Source organism: Falco cherrug, chromosome 13, assembly GCF_023634085.1.
Source record: "Falco cherrug isolate bFalChe1 chromosome 13, bFalChe1.pri, whole genome shotgun sequence".
Classification (NCBI taxonomy): Eukaryota; Metazoa; Chordata; class Aves; order Falconiformes; family Falconidae; genus Falco; species Falco cherrug.
Window position 1 is genome coordinate 14,208,370 of NC_073709.1, and position 21,934 is coordinate 14,230,303.

Consider the following 21,934-nt stretch of genomic DNA (forward strand, 5'->3'; position numbering starts at 1 on the left):
ACCCAGCCAGAATCCCAGTGAAATAATTTCTGATGATCCTGCTCTATTAATAATTGTGATGCCAAAGTTAGGTAACTCTAATGATCTTGTGTTCTGTTAGGTTATTTATTCCACCATGTTATTGTTTTTACCCATATTTTAACCGATCGCCTGATGGGTGGTGCAGGTGTACCGCTGGCCTTTCTATCCTCTCCTGAGCTCACTGTTGAGATCCAGTTTAGAGGGGCAGCTGTGTGGTACCCAGCAGCCAGTCCTTTGATTATACTTCTCATTTACTTGTTAAATTACTTTTAGTACAACTCCTTTCTCGTTTATTCACTTCTTAGTGAATCGCTGCAGAAAGCGCATGTATCCTAACAGTGCGTTGCATACAGTGTGTTTCAGCTTCTGGATGTTACATCAGCATTTAAGCTAGCAGGTCTTAGCTGTGCTATCAGGAACTTTTGGCTTTTCATTCCTTCCCAGGCACCCAGTGCTCTTGAAATCAGGGGAATGTATATCAGCAGCACCAATGGAGTTCCAAAGTACAGCCCATGGCTATCTTCTTTAATATTAACAAGGCATTGGGTCAGGAGGGGATGAGTTACATGCCGAGACCTGTTGCCTCCTCACACCATTTTCTGAATCAAAAATGACTTTGCATTCTTTTCCAGTCTGTTTCAAGTAATTTGCTGGCTGCTGCTAAGTCACTTGCTTTGCGGCTTTCAAACCCTGAATTTTTATCTCTGCCAACCATTCTAAATAGAATCATGTGGCATAGCTTTGGAAGAGGTATAATCCTTTCCAGGTCTGCCCCCTTTTTGTCCCGTAGCAGTACAAATAAAGTCAGATGGGACGAGTGATTTTTGGTCAACATGCTGGTGCGAATGGTACCTGAGCTGGCTTGGAGAAACGATTTGTGGCAGCTGGTGTAGCATATGAAGTGCTTTTAAAAAGATGAAGAAAGCCAAGGTGTTTGAACGATAGCAAAATAAACAAGTTTCAGTAAAATGTGACTATATTTCAGTGGTAGTTTGAAGTAGACTAGATGTGTGTTCATCCTGGAGGCTGATGATTTTTCTGAAGGTGCGCTCCCTAACCTGTTAAATTGTCAGCTGTGTTTTATGGAGGATCCACTGAAAACTGGACTTTGTGAGATTTCCATGTGTTGCCACATGTACAGCGTAGTCCTGAGAAATAGTTCTGTGAGTTAGATCATAAAGGATTAAACATGTCGTGTACTTGTTAGCAAGGGCCTAGCTTTTACAGTAGAGCATGACAATAATAATGTAGTAGTGACTAATAACCCTCTGCCTTTCATGTTGCTGGGAGAAATACAACATGTAGGGGTCTCAAATGAGTTGGATGTGATACAGATTTTGTGGAGGAATCCTACCCTCAGAAATGAGGATCTGGCTTGACACCTTTTTGACTCATCTGCTCTTTTGACTGGGGTTGTCAGGAACTGGCATTGTCATAATCCAACAGATGTCTTTGGCTGTTCAACTTGGTTGATGCTTTGAGAGTAGATTTAAGGTCCTGAAGCTGGGTACATTCATCTCCTTGCTTGAAGGCTTTGGTTGGGGAGATGTCTGCTTATTGTATGGCACCTTGAGCTATGGATGGAGTGAGTCTTGTGGCATTTGTGCTAGCTATGTGTACTTCAAGTCACTAGTAACTGGGTAAATACGATCCTCTCTGGAATTCATTTTACACAGGACTGCAAAGGAACTACATGTGTAATCTATGCAAACAGAGCTAATGCCTTAGGGCATGAAATCGTCCATCCTGTTTCTCTGCCAGTTCCCCTACCTGAGGGCTTTTCCTTAGATCTAGATTGGCTAGTGATGTATCTGTAGTAGTAGTTTTTTACTTTTTTTAAAAAAGTAGTTACTTTTTAAAATGGAAGTACCTTTACAGCTGGTTGGAGGGGAAGGATGACCCTGCGGTCAGAATTCTGAACTGCAGTGTAGACTACCTAATTTATACCACAGATTTATTGTGTGAATGTGTTCAGATCATTCCTGCTTCTTGCTCTTCATTCTTCCGTTGCAAAATATGATTAATGCCCATCTTACTGGGGATTTGAGGAAGAGTCTGTGTCAGTAAGACACTTGGATACTGTGGTGTTGAATGCTTTAGTAAAGCCTGGTGGAGGAGAGATGAAAAGGATATTCCAAGCCATGACTTCAGAATGAAGCAGACCCTTGTGTGATCCACTGTCCTGTGTATTCTTGTAGTGTGGTGAAATTGCTATAGAGTGCAAGTCAGGCCCTACCTTGTTTAAGGCAAGTGGGTCCTCTGAGACCCCCTGCTTTTTTCCCTTCCCAGGAACTGTTTGTTTGTTTCCCCAGCTTGCAATGCCTTTTCTGGCTGAATCTTTTTTACTTAAATTAATGTTTTCTCTTTTTTGCCCCTTTGTTTGTTCCAGACTCAGAAATTGTTCTCTTCATTGTCAGCACGTTCATGCGTGGTCTTACTGCTAGCATGCTGAGAGAGGGCCAAGAGCAGCAGCTTGCAGGCTGTCTCATATTTGGAATGATATGAGCCACCCTCTCTGGAGTGTCCTCCTGGGAGCTGTGCTTAGGAAGGAAATGGCATGGAAGGCTGTGTAGGAGTGTGAGAATAGCATTGCAATGGTTGGAATGCAGGATAAGCATCACTTGGGTGGGCTCAGTTTTCCTCTGCTTTTCAACAATGCTGGGTGCCAAGCCTGAGGAAGACTGCTGTGCAGAGGTGAAGGAGCTGGAATGTATTCTTCAGTTGAGGTGAGCGCAATTCTGTGAAACTGATAGACATCAAACTGAATAATGATTTTAAAGTATTTTCACATGATGTCTAATCTGTGGAAATTCACTACCACATAATAGCACTGAGGCTGAGCTGAGCGGGATTCAGAAAAGATCAAGCACTTATGAGTGGAAATGTTCAGACTTGCTTTAGCTAAAGAACTCGTTTTAGAACGTGTATTTTTCAGACATAACCCAATCTCTTAAAAGGTAAAGGTTTGAAGAAAGGGCAGTTTGTTCCATAATTGTCCACTGAGGTTTCTTGCTCCATCTTCTAAACTACTTTGTATTGGCCTGTGTCAGAGGCAAGGTATACAATCACACTTACTTGCTATGTTAGGGTGCCCACTAAACTTTTTGTGATAACTGCATTAGGAAAAAAACCCCCACCAACCAAAAAACCCCACAAACCCTCAAAACACCCCAGCTGCTCTGATTAGGCCTGGTAGTTGAAGATTTTAAGCTGCTGGAGAGCAGGGTCCTGGGAAAGATAGTGCATTCCATGTGAGGACCATCTTATTCATTAACGTGGAGAAATGCAGGTACTGTCTCTTCATGCAGAGTGGTCAGGCAAAGCACTTTGTGCTTCTTTCCTTTGCTTGTAAGAGGGAAAAGAAAGTGTGGAGTTTGGCCTTTCCACGTTTCAGTCTCGTGGTGGACTTTAGTCTGAAAGGTGTCTGAAAGAAAGGGCTTTAAGGCTTTTCAAGTGAGATCCAGTATGTTGTGGCATGAAACTCAGTGTACTAGTGTTCAGGAAGACACAGTCTGTGTTCTGTGCTCATGTCCAATTTGTGTTGAAGATCAAGAGAATCATCAGTGCTGCTTGGTCAAGTAGGCATAAATTCGGTTTGATGGATAGGTTAATAAAGGTGAGTGGCCAGTGGTACGGAGCTATGTATAAAATGATGTTTGGTGTTTGTTTGTAATATTTGCCTGAACACAAGGGGAACTCCTGAAGGAAAGTAAGAGTGTGTGTGTGTGTGTGTTTTTGTATTTTCAGAGCTAGGAGTGAGTCCTGCAAACCTTGAGATCCCTGTATGGATACCTTCCCTATGGGCTGTTATGGGAACAACAGGTGCTTTAGGGCACAACTGAACCCTTTTGTGGCAGGCATCATGGCTGTGAGTAAAGGGTTACTGACTTTGATAGAAGTTTTGTGATGCTGAGAAAGTGAAATGGGTCAGGATTGGAAAGTAAGGTTCCCCGAAAGGATTGGGCTGGTTTTTAGGCACAGAGGAACTGACCTGCTGCTAGTGGTAAGAGAGAATTGGTTTAAATTTCTGATTTCTAGGGGTCAGCAAATTCAGAACTGAAAGTTCCACAGCAGCTACTGTGTCTTTGGTTGAGTTCTTTATTTGTATTTTGGCTCTGTGATAAAGCTGGCTTTAGTAATGTTGTAGGACACATAACTGGATTTTTTTTCTCTTGTGTTTAAAGTCTCAGTTGTCCGGCAGCATTAATGTAACACGTGTGAATGAGTTAGTTTCTCTAGATGAGGTAGTTTAACTATTGAGGAGTTAGGCTCATAAAAAGCCTTAGGCGAGTTTTACTTTATAGCATTTGTTTCAAAAGAATATGTTATTTTTCTGAGATTATAATTAGATAATCGTTGTGGCATTAAGGTTTTTGACCATTATTTTAGCATATGCTACTGCTTTTAGACCTGGGTATGTTGCACAAGCTCTATACAATTCCCAAAGATGCATTGCTTCATTGTCTGCTAAATCAAATTTCATTCTGCAGCTTTGGTGCTCATTAGTGAGGACTCTACTGCTGCCTGATGGGAAGGTTAAAAGTATTCTAGGGAAATGACTTGAAATCTGGTCCATCTCACATAACTGAAAAGTGGTTGCAGTTAATTCTACTGTTCTGTTTTTTCTTGTGCGTTTTTGTTTACTATTGTTTCCTTATTGAGAACTCTTACCTGTGGGAGATCTGTACTGTGTGTATTGTGTGCATAGCCCTTTCAAATGAGGAAAAGAAAATAATGGAAAACGACAGGGTATTTGTTTAAAATTAGAGTTGGTTTAAGTAATCTTTCTTGAGAATGGACTTCAAGTTCACATGCTGCCTTTAATGGTTTCATTCTTCCAAGCAGAAAGTGTTCCATACATTAGAGTATGCAAAATATATTTATTGAACTTTTAGGATTGAATTACAAAGCGTTGCTTGTGCTATGGTTATATAAATACTAGGAAATGAAAGCTTTGCTCAGAAGGATTTCCTCAGGTAACTGCATTTTGCTAGCGATACACTGTTAGTAGATGTTTGTGTAAGCACTCAATCCAATTTCTTCTAGGGCTAGCACAGAGTGTCATTTTTGGGAAGCTTCTCATACCAGGTTGGATTGATTCCTGAAAGCAAATCACCCTTACTGGGCTGCAGAATTTCTATAGAGTTGACTTATAAGTGTATCCATTTTTTCTTGATTAGATGATGCCTTTGTAAATAGGTCTCCAGGTGTCTCTGAAATGGCTATAATAGAATTCAATGTCATCAAGGCTCCAGCTGGATGGGGAGAGCTGTATTACTATGCAGCTCTAGAGATGATTTACAACCCGACTGACAACTTGCAATATAAACATTAGTCCAAGCATGATCTTGTCCCAAAACCCTGCCTACGCAGGGAGCCAGGAGTCTTCCTGCCACGCGCCATAAATCGTTTATGGTTTGCTCATGCCCGCACATTTGAAAAACAGCTGTGTATTGGGGATTAGCAGTTTGCAGAAGGCCCGTGTGGGGCTAAATTAGGGTCTCTTGCCCTGGTGGTGAATACCAGTATTGGAATAGCGGGAGTGCTTCTCTGCAGTTGAAGGCAATTTACTCTGGGAATGGGGGGTGGGTGCAGGGTATCTGTGAGGGTACAGCAGCCAGAGGAGAGCGTTGGACTGCAGTGCTCCAATTTGAGCTCAGATGCCTGATTGATAGCTGCCCAGCATGGTGGGGGATTGAACATTTAATTGTTAGTTGTGTGGGTTTAAAATTTTGCTTATATATGTATTATTTCTGTGTATTTTATGTGTGTGTATATATATACACACAAAATGCAAGCAGACTACTTCTATCTCCTAGGAGCTGAAGGATGATAGGGGTTTGGGGTCTTTTTTTTCTTTCCCTTCTTTTTTTTTAGTGTGAGGAGTGGCTTCCCTTTTGCTGGCCCATGTTAACAGAATCAAATTATATACCAGGCCATCTGGGGCTTCACAACTCATTTTCAGCTTTTATAAAAAGTTTTACTGTGTCACTTGGATTTATTACAGCTTTGCAACTTCAACTCCCAAAGTAAAACTATTTTTGAGCTGGCTGTGATCATTTAAATTACCTCCTGGAGCTTCTAATCACTAACTTGTGTTTATGCTGAAAACTCCCATTTGTCCAAACCCTGGAAGCACAATCTGTTTGATAACTCTAAATGTATTGATGCGTTTACATCAGTGCCGAGTACCTCAGGGCCTAAAGTCAGTTGGTGCCTTCAGGTCTTTCTGAAATAAAAAGAATATGCAGGTTTTGCTGTACATATGAGACTAAACAGTACGGTTCGGATACCTCCTATATGCTGGCTGAAGGACCACTGCTGAGTAAAGCAGATATAAGTAGATATTTTTTAGCTGGGTTGGTGTCTCCATCAACAAATCCTTTCTCAGGTGTGTTGGGTAAGAATCTGGGTGGAATGTGTCAGCAAGGTGCCCCCTTCTAGAGGCATCAGCTGAACACAAGTGCTTCTAGATTGTACCATGGGCATCCATCCATGGGGCCAAGGACAAAGCCAGGGGGCTCTGGGTAAAGCAGGTGACTTGTTTCCAAAATGACAGAGTTAGAAGGCTTCCTACTATTTTGTTGAAGCTGCCACACAGGTGTTCCTCTGAAATAAGACTATTTTCCTGGAGCTTCCTTCTCTGCTCTCCTCTGTCGTATATTTGGGGAGAGTAGCTGGAAGGGATTATCCTAGACTTGTTTGAGCTTAGGAGTTGCCTCCATTTTTCTTACTCCTTTTGGTAAAAGGCTGTACAGTTTGTTTGATTCTTTTTGCTGAGATGGAGGCCAGATAGCACCAGATATATTTGTGGCTGTTTGTGTGGGCATTTGAGATTTGGAAGGCACCTGCTAATGAGTTGTAGGTCATTTCATGTCAGATTGGCTAAGTTTCCATCAGGCTGGTTCTTTGTTGCGGCAATGCACGTGGACTGTGTATGTTTGGGGATCCCTATGGAAAGGGCTTTCCTCCTGTTTGCTGCCTCCTCTCTCCCCACAAGAAAAAAAGAATCACCTGGTTCTGTTGAGCAGTTAACCTCCAGATTGAATTAGATGTTTTGCTGTTACTTATATAGACTTTCCAGATACATATACGGAGGTTAGAGAGGGGCGTGGGTATGTGATCATATTTCGAGCTTTCCCTCCTTCTCCTTTTATTGATGCTGCTGTTGGAATTCACCCTTCCTTTTTCCTGGGAACTGGTGTGAAGAAATTGCTGTCACCCAGAGCAAAGCTCAATCTGCTTGCCTCAAGGCTTTACCTCTCCAGGTTAGGACTTTGCCTGATTTCTGCAGGCAGCAGTTTGTTTATGAGCTTACATTACCTGAATCTTCTGGGTTATGTCTGAAGGGAACAATTTGGGACAGTGGAAATCTCAACTCAGACATGCAGGGATAGGGAGGGAAGGAAAAGAACAGAGTTAGCAGTACAGTTAACTCTCCCCCCTCCACACACCCTCCTTTTTTCCCTGTTTCCTCACCTGCCCAGCTGTGTAGTAGGTTAGCAGTACGTGTCTGTTCTTATTCTTATGAAAGTAGACTTTGTTCTCTGAAGACTGCTAATCATGCCCCATGGGGGTGTAATCAGTTATAAGGTATTTAATACAGTGCAGGCGGGAACAGGCTGCCTGGACGGGCTGGCAGATTGCAACACTACAATTATAAAGGGCCCCTTTCCCCCACTCACCCACCCACCGGTGGCAGGATGAGGGTTGTACCTTGAAACAGTATTAAGTCTATGAAAAAATAAAGATGTAGTGGGGGAAGGGAGAGGAGAAGCTGAACAGGCAGCTCCTATTCCAGGAAACGGGTAGACCTACATTCTGCAAGAGCTGTAGCCATTGCAGGTTGTACTGTTGAGTCTTGTGGGAGTTTGGGTGCTGCCACCATCAAAGTGGATTGTACAGGGATGGCCCTTGGTGACCTGTAGAGCAGCAGGGGCTTCCATCCTCTCTGAAATGGCTTTTCTTGTGGTGGCTGGGGTTGGAGAGGTATGGCGTGGTTATAAGTGGAGAAGCCCTTTCTCCTGCATGTAGTGATTTAGACACCTAATCTGTTTGGGTGCTTTTGTAAATCCTGCCAGGCTTCTATTTATATCTTTGGATATAAATCTATTGGTAAATCTGGCCTTTCATGCCTCTTTCTTTCAGGTACTGGAGCTACTGCAGCAGCTTACCTTACTGGCTTAGAAGGAAATAGGTAGCTTGAGGTCTTGATTTTTAATGGTCATGGGAAAATCTACTGGATCTCAGCTGGTCTGTTCTTGTTACCTAATACCCGACCGTTCTCCTCAGTGAGGGCCTTCAAATGCACATGCGGACCAGCTGGACCACAGCCTTACGAACCATCCCTGCTCCGGCAGCTTGCTAGATGCATTGGCATGTTTCTGGAACCGGTGGTGGCTACACTGACCTTTCCCCTTCCAGGTTCTCCAGAGATTACAGCATTTTGGCCCTTTGTTGGTGCTTTTTGAATTTGCTGACATTGTTTTGAGGGCTCCCTCTGTGTGTGTGCTCTTTGCTTTTTGGAAAGTAGAAGGGAATATGTGTTCTAGTATATCTGTGTTAAATGGTTTCTGTCATTTCTGCCTTATGAAATTTGGCTCCTTTGTGACATTCCTGTGCTTTGCTGAAGTTCAGAACTTACTCTGCAAAGCACAGCAGATAGAAGCTCTTTTTTTCGGTAGCCTTTGGGATATTGGTGTAGATTCAAGTGGGATATATTCTTGCTATAGTGCTTGTGACAGTGTTGGCTTTCCTGCTTGGCACTGAGAGAACGCTGGCTATTAAGTCTCACAGTTGGCCCTTAGCACTGGGCAGTGGATTTTTAGGAGTGGGTTGATACTTAGTTGTATTACATAAAGTAAGTGCAGATTCAGAACGTGGCGGGGTAACAATGTTAAAAGTCCTTTCATGGACTTGAGAATGCTGCTGACAGCTTCACCTCCTGATGCATCCTCATCTTTTTGCCTTCAGAATAAATTCATGTTTGGGGACCATGAATTTTTTGGAAAGCTTTGGGTTTTGCAGGAAGGAGGTGGCATGAAGTGTTTAGTTTGTGTGAAGTGAATAGTGTTTTTTTCTGTCTAGAGCATAAAGCTGGTGACTAAAATAGTGAGATTCTGAGGTGAGAGATTGCCTGATATCTTGGGTTTTTGTACATCAGGTCTCTCTTCTTGATCATGTAAGTGATCAGATGTTAGTGCTGTAGGGGAAGAATATTACATGCAATGAAGATCAGGTCTATTTCTGTGGGCAGTGGGGTCAGTGTTTACAAAAGGATTTTTGGGTGATGAGCAAGTGGCTGCATCTTGGAGAAGCTGCTTGACTTAAGGTAGAGTGGTTTCCTGGGGTTGGAGAAAGGCCTGGATCTTTCCAAGCACCCCTAATACCCAAAGTCAGCTTCTTATTCAGCTCTGCCCCCTCAGCTCAACAAGTCTGTGTTATGTTTACCTCTCATCTTATAGGAAAAGTCAAGGAAATTCCTCTCCCAGGCTGCTACACAGAGCTGTTCCTGTCCTGGAAAGTGGCTACTTCCCAGCTCTGGTGGTGGCTCTTCTCCCCGTGGCTTGCATGCCCAGCTGATAACTCTCCTGCTTTGCTCTGTTTCTTTTGCCCCATGGCTTGAGAAGTTGCCTGGAGAACTCAAGAACTCCCCCATAAATGAGTTTGAAGCTGAAGCTGTTGTTGGGGTCCTGGCAGTGGCAGGGCTGGCATGCATGGGGAGCGTGGCGTGTGTCAGTGTGGTGGGTGTGTGGGCTTGCTGCTTGTTTTTGTTCCCTGCCTGGTGAGGAATGCAATGTGTTTGCCTTCCTTGGCCTGTGGTTGCAGCCACATTCCTGCACTGGGAGTCAGCACGGCGGCGGGCGGCGTGCTGTTCATGCCCCCTGGCTACATGCTTTCAGCTCCACATCAAAGGTGTGTTTAGTGTGTAGCTTGTGCCATTCCTGGCCACACCTGGTGGCCTGCAGGCATGCAGGAGGTGGAGTCTGGCTGTATTTGCAGATGGCATTCAGGGTTCAGACTTTTTGCTTGTGGAAAGGCTGGAGCTGAGTCCATGCTAAACAACCCCAGGAATGCAGCGGGAGAGCTGAGCGGCACAGTCACTCCAGGGGCATGTCCTAGCAGCAATGTTTCCTATATAGCTGCAGCAAAATAACTCATGCTTGCTCCTCCGAAGGAACTGGCTGTTTGCTTGGGTGTGTTGCAGGGTTTAATTTACACCAATAAGGCCAATTAAGGTTGGCTCATCCCCTCTGCAGCCTATGTGCTCTTGGCAATCAGTAGATAATGGAGTGGCTCATGCCATCAAGCTGTGCTCAGTACCAACCTTGCATGAGAAGTCTGCTTGGAGATGGAATGGCTCTGGGATTTAACCCAGGCAGGAGTGCTTCCCCCAGTCAGTGGGTGAATGTCCTTAAGCTTCTGGAAAAGCTTCCTTTTTGTGGCTGGTACCTCAAGAGGTGGGGACGGGAAGCTTGCTGAAGGATGGCAGATCGGGATGCAGATGGATTATTTTGGGATCCTTGACATGATGTCTGTGAGAAATGGTTGCTAGTTTTGTATGCCCCTGTCATGCTGGCCTTCCTTGTCCTCTTTATGTAAGTCTTTCATTTGCCTGGCACAGGGAAATGTGGTCCCTTTTGGCAGTGTCAGTATGGGCAGCCCACAGGCCAGGCTTGTGGAAAGAACCGCTGAGGTTTTTTAGTGTCCTGGGTAAGCCCTGGGCTGTTCACTTCATTATCCAGTTTGCTTTGATCTTTGGGACTTGCCATTCCCCTTCTGGCAATTTCTAGTAGCCTGAAATTCTGTGGCCTGCCAGGCATTTCCATGCTGAAGTTAGTGTTCTGCGGAAGACCTCCCTACTGCCATCCTTAGACAGTAGCAGGCGTGAAAGAACTGGCTCTCAGAAGTGCTCTGGCTTTATGGCATAGTTTTTACTTTTTAGCTGTTGCCACAGTCTCTGAGTCAGTAACTGCAGAGCTACTGTTACTATACTGGTCCACGCCACCCCCTCTGGAGAAGGATGTATCACTTCGCAAAGCAGGATCTCAAGGATATCTGATTAGGGGAATGTTACTTGTTGCAAAAGACTCTGAACATTGTAAAATGTTTGGAAATTATTCTCACTGGGGTCTCTTGATTTCATATAAACTGTTATGTTGTATTTCAAACCGGTGCCATACCTGATTTTAGGGCTTGTGTCTTGATTAGAAAGTGTTTTGCCTGAATCTTCATTTTTCTTCTTCTGTTCTGCAGTGCCAAACTAAATAATATGTCCTGTGGCAACACGAGGTGTAGCACAATATAAGTCTAAAAACAGGTTATGTGGAATGTTATTGATAGAACATTTAAGTGTGTATTGAGCGTTTCAGCTTTGTCATGCAATTTAGGCTATGACTGCAAAAATGAAGGTCTTGCTTAGGGTTTCTGCTGTCATTTTTTGATTGACAGATAGGAGTAAGGGAGTGGGAATGAAACTGATGTGACATTGGCTAAGGAGGAAGGAGGGCTGAGTCTTGACCTTTTTCTTTCCTGTCAGTGCGTTTTAATACGTTGTGGAGAGAAAGTGACTAGTTTCTTGTTTTGGCTTCCCTGCTGGGCTTCAGGACCCTGTAGGAATCCAGATCTCTGTGCTTCTGTGTCCAGTTCCACACACTTCTGCTACTCTGGCTAAAGCAGTAACCCTCACCGAGCAGCTAGATCTCCCCCTGGTGGGATAGGGAGCAGAAAGCAGGGCTATGGACAGTGAAGTTGGGAACTGGTCTCATCCTGGGGCACCTGGAGCCAGCAGCAGATGTGTTTCTCCAGTTGAGACATTCCTTAGTCCAGAGTCACAGACTCTGTAGAGCTGAGCTCATGCAGCTGCAGGAAGCTGAAAACATGAACAGTTTGCTGTCGGCACTGAACAAACACCTTATCTTTGTAACATCTGCCTGGCTATACACTGGCATTAGACCATGGTCTTTGTCCTTAGATGAGTGGTGAGCTGCTAGCTTTTTGAGTTGTTTAGTCAGACACTTGACCAACTACTCCCCTCTTCCTGGCGCCCCCCCCCCCCCGCCCCCTGCCAAGAAAAAAACCCAAACCAACCAACCAAACCAAACCCAAAAAAAACAACCCTGGAACATGATGGCTTGTTTTCTTTAGAATATCTGGGGCTGATCATCCTCTGCTCTCAGTTAGAGCCCCTTTGTGGCTTGACTATCTCTCATTCCCAGCTTGCTCTCAGAAGATCTGCATAGAGCTTACTTACAGGTGGGTCTACAGGGAGGAGCCCTGTAGAGGTGAAGAGCTTGTCTTCACTGCTAAAACAGAGATGTTTTTCCTTAACCTCAGAATAATTAACAGGCTTATGCTATCCCAAAGGATAAAGGTGGTAAAGACCAGGCATTTCAGTTTTACAAGAGCAATGATGGGCAGGGGATGTAATGCTAGTCTGGACAAGCTGACCTTGTGGTGAAACTAAAGTGCTGGGTCTTTGCTGCAATTGCCCCTTGAGACTATTTATGCTCTTTATTAACTCCAGCTGAAGAACAACACTGGTGCTAGCAGTGATAACAAATGTGGAAGGAGATGGTTGATCGGGAGCTCTGACTCTGCCCCAAGCAGGGGTTGTGTCTGAGGGAAGAGCTGAAGCAACCCTGCTTGATCTCAGGTGGGGCATCTGTGGTAATCCACCCCAAGGGAGGAAGGTGAACCTAGGAGGTACAATACAACATATACAGAAGGATAAGCAGTGCAGCCTGTGACTGCTGGTGACAGGCAGCCTCCTCATGTGCAGCCTGTATGGCAGGGGGTGGGGGTCCTGTCTGCTGTGGTTAGTATCCTGCTGTTAAAAGGACTGACTGGAGCCCAGGTGAATGAGGAGAGAAGAGCCGTAGCCAGTTGCGTGCTTTATACAGGTCACCAATGAAAGACGGGTGGGAGGATCTGTTTGTTTTTCCTAAGCTGGATTAAAGTGTTGTATTTCTGTGACTGAGCTCTCAGAATAAAATCTCTCACCAGTTCAATGGTGCTGAAGACTAAGATAATAATTAAAAAAAACCCTTAAAAAAATAACCCTCAAAAAAACCCAACAAATGAGGCAAACTGAGGCAGATTAACTATAGGGCAACACCACAAAAAAGAGAGAAGATGCTTCAGGGTTACATTCTGCTTCATGGACCATGCTGCTCTATTGTTTACAGAGTTGAGACAAGTTTTGTGCCTGTTCCTGCCCTTGGCTCAAGCTCTGAATCTGCTAGGCCCAAAGCATGTTTTTGAAAGCTTTCTGCTTTCATGGCCTGTTGAGACTGCTACTGTCAGTGTGTAGGTGTGCACTCAGTCCCAGAATGCAGAGGCAGCGTGGAAGTCAATGGGGTATACTTGGTGTGGTCTCCAGAGTAGGCAGTGGCTGTGACTGGGGTTAGCGGGGGTGTCTGTGGCTGGTAGAAATCCTGCTTTGCAAATAAGTTAGTAGCAATATCATTTGTAACCTCTGGGAAGGGAAAAGTGGCAGGATGTGATCAGCTTTGGGAAAAGGCTGTGAACCCTTTTCTCTTTTCTCCCTTTGGCTGTATAGGTTTACTCCTTTAATATCACTTCTGTTTCTCTTAATGTTACCCTGCTTTTCCCTGCCAGCTGATAACAAGCTATTGCTCGTTGTAGATGAAGCAAGGATCAGGTGGCTTGGTTGAAGAATGACCTGCTGCTATCGTCACACAATGCTGGAGTCTGTAATTTTACTTAATTATACTGACTGCTGTCTGTATTCAGTGCTGTAGAGATCAAAAAATATTTCTGTGCTAGAAGATCTTCTCTGATGAATAGCACAGAGGATGGCTCAAGTTTCCATGGCAATGCTTCTGAATGTGCTTCTGTCACCAAAGAAAGAGGGACTTTCAGTTGGTTAAGGTTTGCAGGTTTTGTCTGAGAAAGGGGATGGTGGTGAAACTGCATGTTAGTTGTTTGCCTGCCTTTGGGTAGTGCCTCTGATCTGGAGAAAGAGGAAGCTGACATTAGGCTAATGGCAGAGACGGACTGTGTCGTGCAAACTACAGCTGGACTCCTGGACATGCTTAACTGTTCAGCTACAGATGCAGCTGCACAATCACCCAACAGTTAAGCCTGTACCATTCTCTGCCTCTCACATCTGACCATCTGCTAGGGAAAAGCTAATTAAACCAAAACAATTCTTGCTGGGATTAAACCCCAGCAGCAGAGAGAATTGAGTATAGTACAAATACTGTTCTCCTACTACTGGATCAGGGTTGCTGCTTTATTTGTACTTACAAAGAATTGCAGGCTATTCAACTCTATTGGTGTCAGGTAGGTGTTTAGCTCATGCACACTTTCCTTCTCTTTTCTATTCCAGATCCCTCTTGTGTTAGGTGCAAGAAATAAGGCTATGTCTTGCTGAATTTTCCTGCAGTTCCTTTCTTATGACAGCTGAGGCTGTTTAACATGGAATTTCATGCAAAAACAGTGCACAAAGCTGTTTCTTCTCCTAGTGCCTCAATTTCTTATGGAACGGAAATTGTTCCTGCCTTCCTCATTGCATGTATTTATAGTGAGCATGAATCCTAGAGTTGGTGTGGGGCCACGTAACCTTATAATTGCTAGAAGCTGCCAGTGTGAATCTGAGACTCACGACTAAACAGTTTATTGTGAAAATGTGCCTGCAGCCCATTGAGAGCTGAAATTTAAATCTTGTAAAATAGAAAATGTGAAAGTGTGGTTCCCTTAGCAACTGAACTCTTGTGTGTACCTACAGTCCATGTTGCCATGTGATCAGGACTTCAAAATAGCTCTTTCGAAAAAATAATAAATTAAGTGGACTTACAATTCTGGTTGATTTAATGGCTGCTGCTGGTACTTGGCAGAAGTGTCAGCTCATCATGTCATTTGGAGTTGTGGCACAATTCAGTTTCTGAAGGCCAATGAGCGATTTAGTTTTCTGCAGGGAGTTCTGAGAAAATTCTCACTATTGTCTTTCTGTGCTGAACACAGAAAACTTGTACTGAGATGGCAGTAGAAGGTGGCAGTGACGAGAGGGTGATGGTTGCGTTGCTGGAGTGGATGTGGGAAAGTTGCAGTGAGCTCAAAGAGACCCAGTTAGAGAAGCGGGTAGAGTTGGAAGTAAGAGTACCAAAAGAGTGAAGATAAATTAAGTCTTCATATTCAGGGGGAACAGTTCAGATAGGTTTGAATGAGGAATGGGGGAAAAACCCAATAATTTTGGAATTGCTTGGAATTAAATTTTGATAAATATATTTCAAGGGCAAGTGCTCTGGGAACTGAGGAGATGAGAGGTGATTTTAAAGTGTGGATTTGTAGCATGTTAGGTCTGTGACCTCAGACTTGTTTGTGTATGTGCTTACCCCACAGTTAGCAAGAGAACTTCATATTGTGGTGGAAGAGGGGCAGTAGTAAGACCATGCCTGGGGGCAGTTAGATAACGTGCTCTAACTCCACACTCCAGTTTGATCAGATAAGCTGATCAAGGTGAGCTGTACCCTTAGGAATGAGCAACTGGGGAACTTTTGCCTTCCCGGTGTCTGAACTGCTCCAGGTATGTTGGACATCAGCAAGCAAAAGCTGTGTGGGTGTATGAAAAGCAGGGTACAGCGCAAGTATTTGTGATCACACTTACCCTCTTGCTTGGGAAGGGTAGAGAAAATGTTGTGCCACTGGTCTGAGCATTATTATGATTTTAGTTGGCATAGAAGTAGTAAAACTTTCAAGTCATAAAAGTGTAAATACCTTTAAGACATTAATACACCTTGCATAGTGTGGTTAGCTTATATTGATTCTGAGAGACGTCATTGTGAGTTTTTTTGAAGAAAAAACAAACACAAACCCCAGCAAAACAGTCTTTGGAAGTAGAAAAGGGGGAAAAAAGGGTTAACTTCAATATTGCTAAAGATTTTGCCATTGCAGGGAAGTTGTACTGGTTTAACTTAATCAGATTAGAAACAGCTGTGATTATATTAGTGCAGCATTCTTGTATAGGCATCCTTAATTTAGTTTGTGTCTTGTATCTATCTATTTAACTTAAGTTGATTCAACGCAAAGTGCTCTTAAACTGAATTAAGAACATTTACCCAGGAGCATTATACTGCTTTACGTTATTTTCGAAGTCAATTTAATTTAGTACAGTGTATATACATAGACAAGACCTTGGGGAAAAAGCTGATCCTTTTTATTACTTGCTGAACAGTATGTCATGTTTGGCTGCAGCCATGTGATTGTGGAATGAAAGAGCCTGTTGTGGAGCATGTTGGTGGAGGATGGGCGAACTGATCATTGCAAGCCTTTGTACAAATTGGTCGTTCTTAGCCATAGTGTTCAATTAAAGTAGATTGCTGCTCCTTATAAATTAGCCTTTTTCTTCTCCTAGAACAGATGTTAAGTCTCCTGAAATACTATTTTCAGGTTCCTCAGTCTGCCAACAAAAGTGCCTGCAGACCTGGTTAGCGTGCTGTGTACACAGCAAAAGCAACATCTCAAAAATTTCATAAATGTTTAATGTTTCAAAAGATTCAGATGACTGAGCAGGTTTGAGCTAGACTTTTCTATAGCTAGGCAGAGCTTGAAAGAAATTTCACCCAATTTTGATACTGTTTCCCGGTCAGCGTCTCCCCCCAGTATGTGCCTCAGTATGTATGGTGACTTTAAGCACATACAAAACTCATGGTCAAGGAAGAAGTTACTACATAAGTACTGCAGATGTCAGTTTTCTTTCCTGTTGAAAAGGATAAATCTAGTCATTACATCTTGTGTTTTCTGCATGCAGGTGAGGGCTCTATGGGAACAAAACTGGCATTTGAATTGCTCTGCAAGCAGAGTGTGGTAGTTGTAGTGATAATTGTCAGAATAAAGCTGGTTGCTGTAAACAGCCATTTCATTTCTTGACACTTGCTTTTGCCAGGACCTGCAAGCATCAGGACAGGACTTAACATCTCAACATTGCAGGTGCTCTGTAGACGGGGTCACTGCAACAACTTGTCCATCTGTCCTCCGTAAATAATGCAAATAACAGGCTCTGCTCCATTGTCTGTCTGTGTAGATACTACCTTGTGTGTTAGCCATCTGTGCATCACTGCAACTCGGAGACAGAGGGGATGTTTTGGAGAGCATATTGAGGCGAGTATATAGGTTGCAGTAATAGAGCATTCTCTAGCATTGCTGTATTCTCAGCTAGAGGGATGGCTCAGTGAAATTCAGTCCCTGGCACTGAAGAGCTGGAGACTGTAGTTTGCCCAGAATTTCTGAAACCAAAGGCTGAAATGAGGACGGCTGATAATAATTGCTGGAGGTTGTATTAAACTTAGGGAATACTTACAGGGGCTGAGAGTGGTGGAAGAATTTAAGCTGTTCCTACTTTGTCCTAATTAAATGCTTCTTGATTTTATGTTCTAGGAAGCTAATGTATGATTATTTCCACCACCGCCACCCCCACCCCTGCTTTTCTTCCCCTCCTGCACAGCACAGGGACTGACAAGAGGCCTGGGAAGGGAATTCCAACATGTTGATTTTCTACAGAAATCTGTCCTTCACTTCTCTTCAAATGTTTGCTTGCTGTAGCCGTTCCCTAGCTTGTGTTAAAGGTTAAGGCCATGGCTCCCAAATTTCCCTCATGATCTGGCAGCTTTTTGCCAGTACATATAGTTAAAGTATCAAAATTCGCCTTTTCTGGCAGGGCCCAAACAGTTATTTTTCAGAAACTTTTCAGAGTTCTGATCTCCATGAGTTGTTTTCTAACAGCCTGGTATACAACTCTTTAAATATCTGAGAAACATGCTCTGAAAGTCTTCCCATGGAAGATCTTAAAAGAACAAAGGTAAGAAGACAGAGTGGGGAGGGATGTAAAACCCAAGGTGCAAGGATGACAAGGCTCTGGAATTTTGTAGCCTAAACTATCTTGTGAGAGTTGAAAGGATCACTGAACAAACTAAAGAGATCAAGCTAACAATCACTGAACAAACTAAACAGGCTTCTGTTATGTCAGCATTTCTGGATGAGAAGCTGTCGTTAGCCCCCAATGTAGCTGTCAGTGCTAAAGGTAACTTGGCAAATGATCTTTTTGCCAAGCTGGTTCTTGTGCAATTTCAGATGTAGCCATTAAAGGTGGTTCTGTGCTTTTATAGGCATTGGAAACCTAGCATTAATTTCCTGGTCAGCATCTCCCCTGGGTATTTTTATTCTCCATTAACATTCCTTCTGGGGATTGGGTTTGGGTCCCTTGCTTCCTGTGCTGTTCCTGTTTAGATGTTAATCAGCTGTTGCGTTCTATTCCAGTTACGTGTTAGTTATGTTAGTGTTTCTTGGGCAATGCTGATCTGTTCTGGCTCATATAAAAGGGCTGGGGAAGCTAAGCTACTGTTAACACAGCAAGGAGAGTAGATAATAAAATGCATACTTAAGGATATGGAGTACGTCTGAATTAGGGGGACTGGTATCTTTGTTTTGTGGAAGGAGGGAGTCAGACTGTAAGAAAAGCGTGATTCTGATTACTTTTAAGAGACTTCTGCAGGGTGCAGTGGGTATGACAGACACATGATATGTCCAGTGGTATTTACATTCAACAAGAACTATGTAAGACCGTAGAGTCTAGGGATTTACTTTTCTTTGGAAATGTGTTAGGTGTTAAGTAGGGCTTGTTACATGGGTTGCTGTTCGACAGCTAGCCTGATCCTTTTTTCTTGATAGCTCTTGGAATTGTTCCCATGTAGGGAACAGGGGTTTCTGCTTAACAGTCAAGGTTAATTGGTATGGAAAAGCAGGAATGAGCAATAATCCTCCTGAAACTCAGTTTTAATCCAAGAGTCACTATAATGCTATTACTCAGATCTGAATTGTGATCATTAACATACAAGCCGAACTGAGATGCAAGTTGGAGCTGTCATCCTTTTATTTTAAAATGAGCTTCAAAGTAGCCAGCAGCAGAATGGATCTGAATATTCTTTTAATTGAGATGCCTTCTCTGGATGAAAAGATCTCATTAAATGTTAAAGTGTCCTTTAATAACCTGGGGGTCCTTTTCCATCATACTTGGCACCAGCAGTCTACAGGTGCTGCTTTTAACTTCACATAGCTTGTTTGTCCATCCTGGACAAGACCTTCTAATGAAGTTATTACATTATCTCTCTCGCTGATTAGTTGTCTTGGTCAGGCTTACTGCAGCATCTTGTCATGTAGTCTGGATTGAGACACGTGGAGGCTAAGGTTGCCTCTATCCATAAGCACAGGACAGGCCTCTCTTGCTTTTGCTTCTCGCGCTGCTAGTGAAGAGATGTTGTGGCCTCTTAAAGCAGGATGTGCCAGTGTCCTGTGTTGGGTATGCATGCAGAGTATACGTTGGGCCACACAGAGTGAGAATTCTGAGTCATCTGTGGTGATCAGATACGTGGCACAAGACAGTAGTAGCATTTTTTTTTTCCATGTGGGTATTACATTTGGAGTTTTTTGGAGTACATTGACTATGTGATATGATAGCCAGTGAATCTTTATGTAGTGTTGCATTAGAAACAAATGTGACTGTGATTGTGTTACGGAATGTATTTTCTCTGTCATACAAGTTTATCTTTCTGAATAAAAAGCAAGGTTAAAGAAATGCTACTTTTAAGAGGAAAAGGCTGGAAAGATGACACAGTGCCGAAATAAGAAACATTCTCTGCAGCATAATCACCATGTTTCTATTGAGGGAGACCATTGACCCTAAACACTAGTAAGCAGGGCTTTATAAGGCCGGAAAAGGCAACACAAGTCCTTTGCCTCTTTGCAGGGAATGTTCAGCTGCTGCAACAGCAAATAGGCAGAAGCTGTGTGCACCCTAGAACCAAAGCTGAGTATTAGCTATGTCAGGCCTCAAGGGACTTGCGAAGTATCAGGAAGACGGTTAGGTGCCTACAAATGTTGCTTTTTTTCCTTTTGTGGTGGTCCTTTTTGGACCTTTTTTGCATGGTGTGGACTTTTTTCTTGTTACTGGAGGCAAAATGATGCTAATGGGTAGTGTTGCGGTTTTGCTACATGCCAAGTGGCTGTTAGTTCTTTGGGCCTGTACAGAGTCGTCTTATGCAATTCTGTGCTAGATCACATCTGTTCCTAGCATGTAGTAAAGGTTTTGCCTTTCTCAGAGAACACAGAGGACATAGCTACCGTGCAAGTGAATTTTAGAAAGATGCTCTCTGGTAAAAACAGCTAGAGTCAAGCTTGTATGCTGCCTGTGCAGCTGCACTCGGTCAGTGTCGCTGCACTCCCTCGCTGTGAAGAGCAAAGAGGTTATACCTGTTTTCGTATTTTTGAAGGGATGGAGGAATCCTCAGTTTTGTGTTAACAAAGTAAATTGTAAGGTTTCCACTGTAGCCGCCTGATCCTTTGTGTGTTCATGTCTGTTTGCCTGGAAGATGTGACTATTGCTGATGCAGGATGTGCCTCAGTGTGAGCTCAAGCCTTGCAGCCCTCAGTGAGCCATTCCAGTAAAGCTGTAACTGTCAGCAGGCTTAGAAATGAGACTGGAACTGCAGTGGATAGTAGCTAGAAGACAGTAGAATTGGAGCTACTGCAGATGATAGCCTGCTAGGAAGAGGACTGTAAATGTTAAGGAACATTGCTGGTGAGAGATGGAAAGGGCAGATAAAAGGAACCAAGAGGTTAAGTTTCTTCTTGTATTACAGTGCTAATCCAAGCTAAAGATGAGCTTCTCCAGAGTAGTCAGAATGTGGACTTGACAGCAGGCTCCTTCAGAGACAGGCTTGTGAATAGTGTGGTGTGCAGAATTAGTGCCGCCTTCTATGTCTGGATATTACCTATTTCTCTTTCTGCTTTGGAGCACAAGGTCCATCTATTCTGCAGAGACCATCTGTTACTCTGAACAGAGGTGTGGGGAATTGAGCCACCTTGGGATTCTCTCTCTGGTAGCAAAGGATGCTCAGGTATTGTAGGGCAAGGAGGGCTTAACTGTGCTGTTCAGTGCAGGGAAGTGTGCAGAACAAAATTATGTTGGTATGGCAGGGTGGTTGGAGCAGAATGACAGAGGCTGGATTCCTAGTGTTGGACGAGTGGGGAAGCAGAACCCCTGGAGCAATCTAGAAAAAACAGTTGCCTTTCAGAGGTCAGTTACTGGTCTGCACAGGCATCCTGCTTAGTGGAGAGATGGATAAAAGACCTTAATTTTCTGGGACACAGTGAAGATGAGGAGTTTGTTTCACTGGAGGGTCCTGGCATTAGACAGTAGCCTGATGGTGCAGCAGTTTGCTGCTGAGTGCTGCCCTGGCACCTGGCTGTGGGTTGCTTTGCGCGTGCCTGGCTCTTTCCATGTGTTGTGCTGATAGGTGACTGACACCAAGTTTCCTTTCTCATGTTTCAGGAGCTCTTGGCCAGATGCTGCTGGATGCTGACAGGAGAAAGCTAATTCAGAGACAAGCGGCCAGAAATGTTTGGACACGTCGTCACTTTGCATCTGTAAGTCCTTGTTTGAGGGAAACTTGCCTGGAGGCACTGTGAGTTTTTAAGTGTCTCTGGAAATTCTCATATTATGAAGATAGGTTTCAAATCCTGATATCTTTTCCAGGTAGGTGGGGGTGAGATGGTAGGTAGCATAGCTGCTGGCTCTGGGGTAGGAAGCAGGACAGTCCTGTTTGAGCCTGAGGAACTGTGGTGCTGAGAGACAGGGACGCCTTTGGCATGTTTGTTCTGAGCACTTCTGCAATGGAAACATGTGTGGACCTATGGGTGCAGCTGTTCCTGGAAGCCTCTGCTTGTCTGCCAGCTCATGTGGCTGGTGGTTTTGCCTGGATGCTGAACCAGCTCCTGCTGGGAGTTGGTGGAAAAGTATTTTCAAGCTGCTGGTCTGGTCCTTCCTGGAGGTGCACGTTCTCCCTTTCTTTCTCTTTCCCCATACTTTACAGTTTGTCCCACAGAGCAGTTACGC

The 21,934-nt window shown here is 43.8% G+C and overlaps 1 protein-coding gene across 3 annotated transcripts in view; it reads left to right on the top strand.

Annotated features, from left to right (window-relative positions):
* TJAP1 (tight junction associated protein 1) overlaps positions 1–21,934 on the top strand; it is a 40,105-nt gene that overhangs the window by 1,609 nt on the left and 16,562 nt on the right. For all 3 annotated transcript variants that reach the window (XM_055725860.1, XM_055725861.1, XM_014279882.3), the window contains one exon: positions 21,371–21,465. The gene's annotated coding sequence lies outside the window, so the exon portion shown is untranslated. The remainder of the gene's footprint in view (positions 1–21,370; positions 21,466–21,934) is intronic.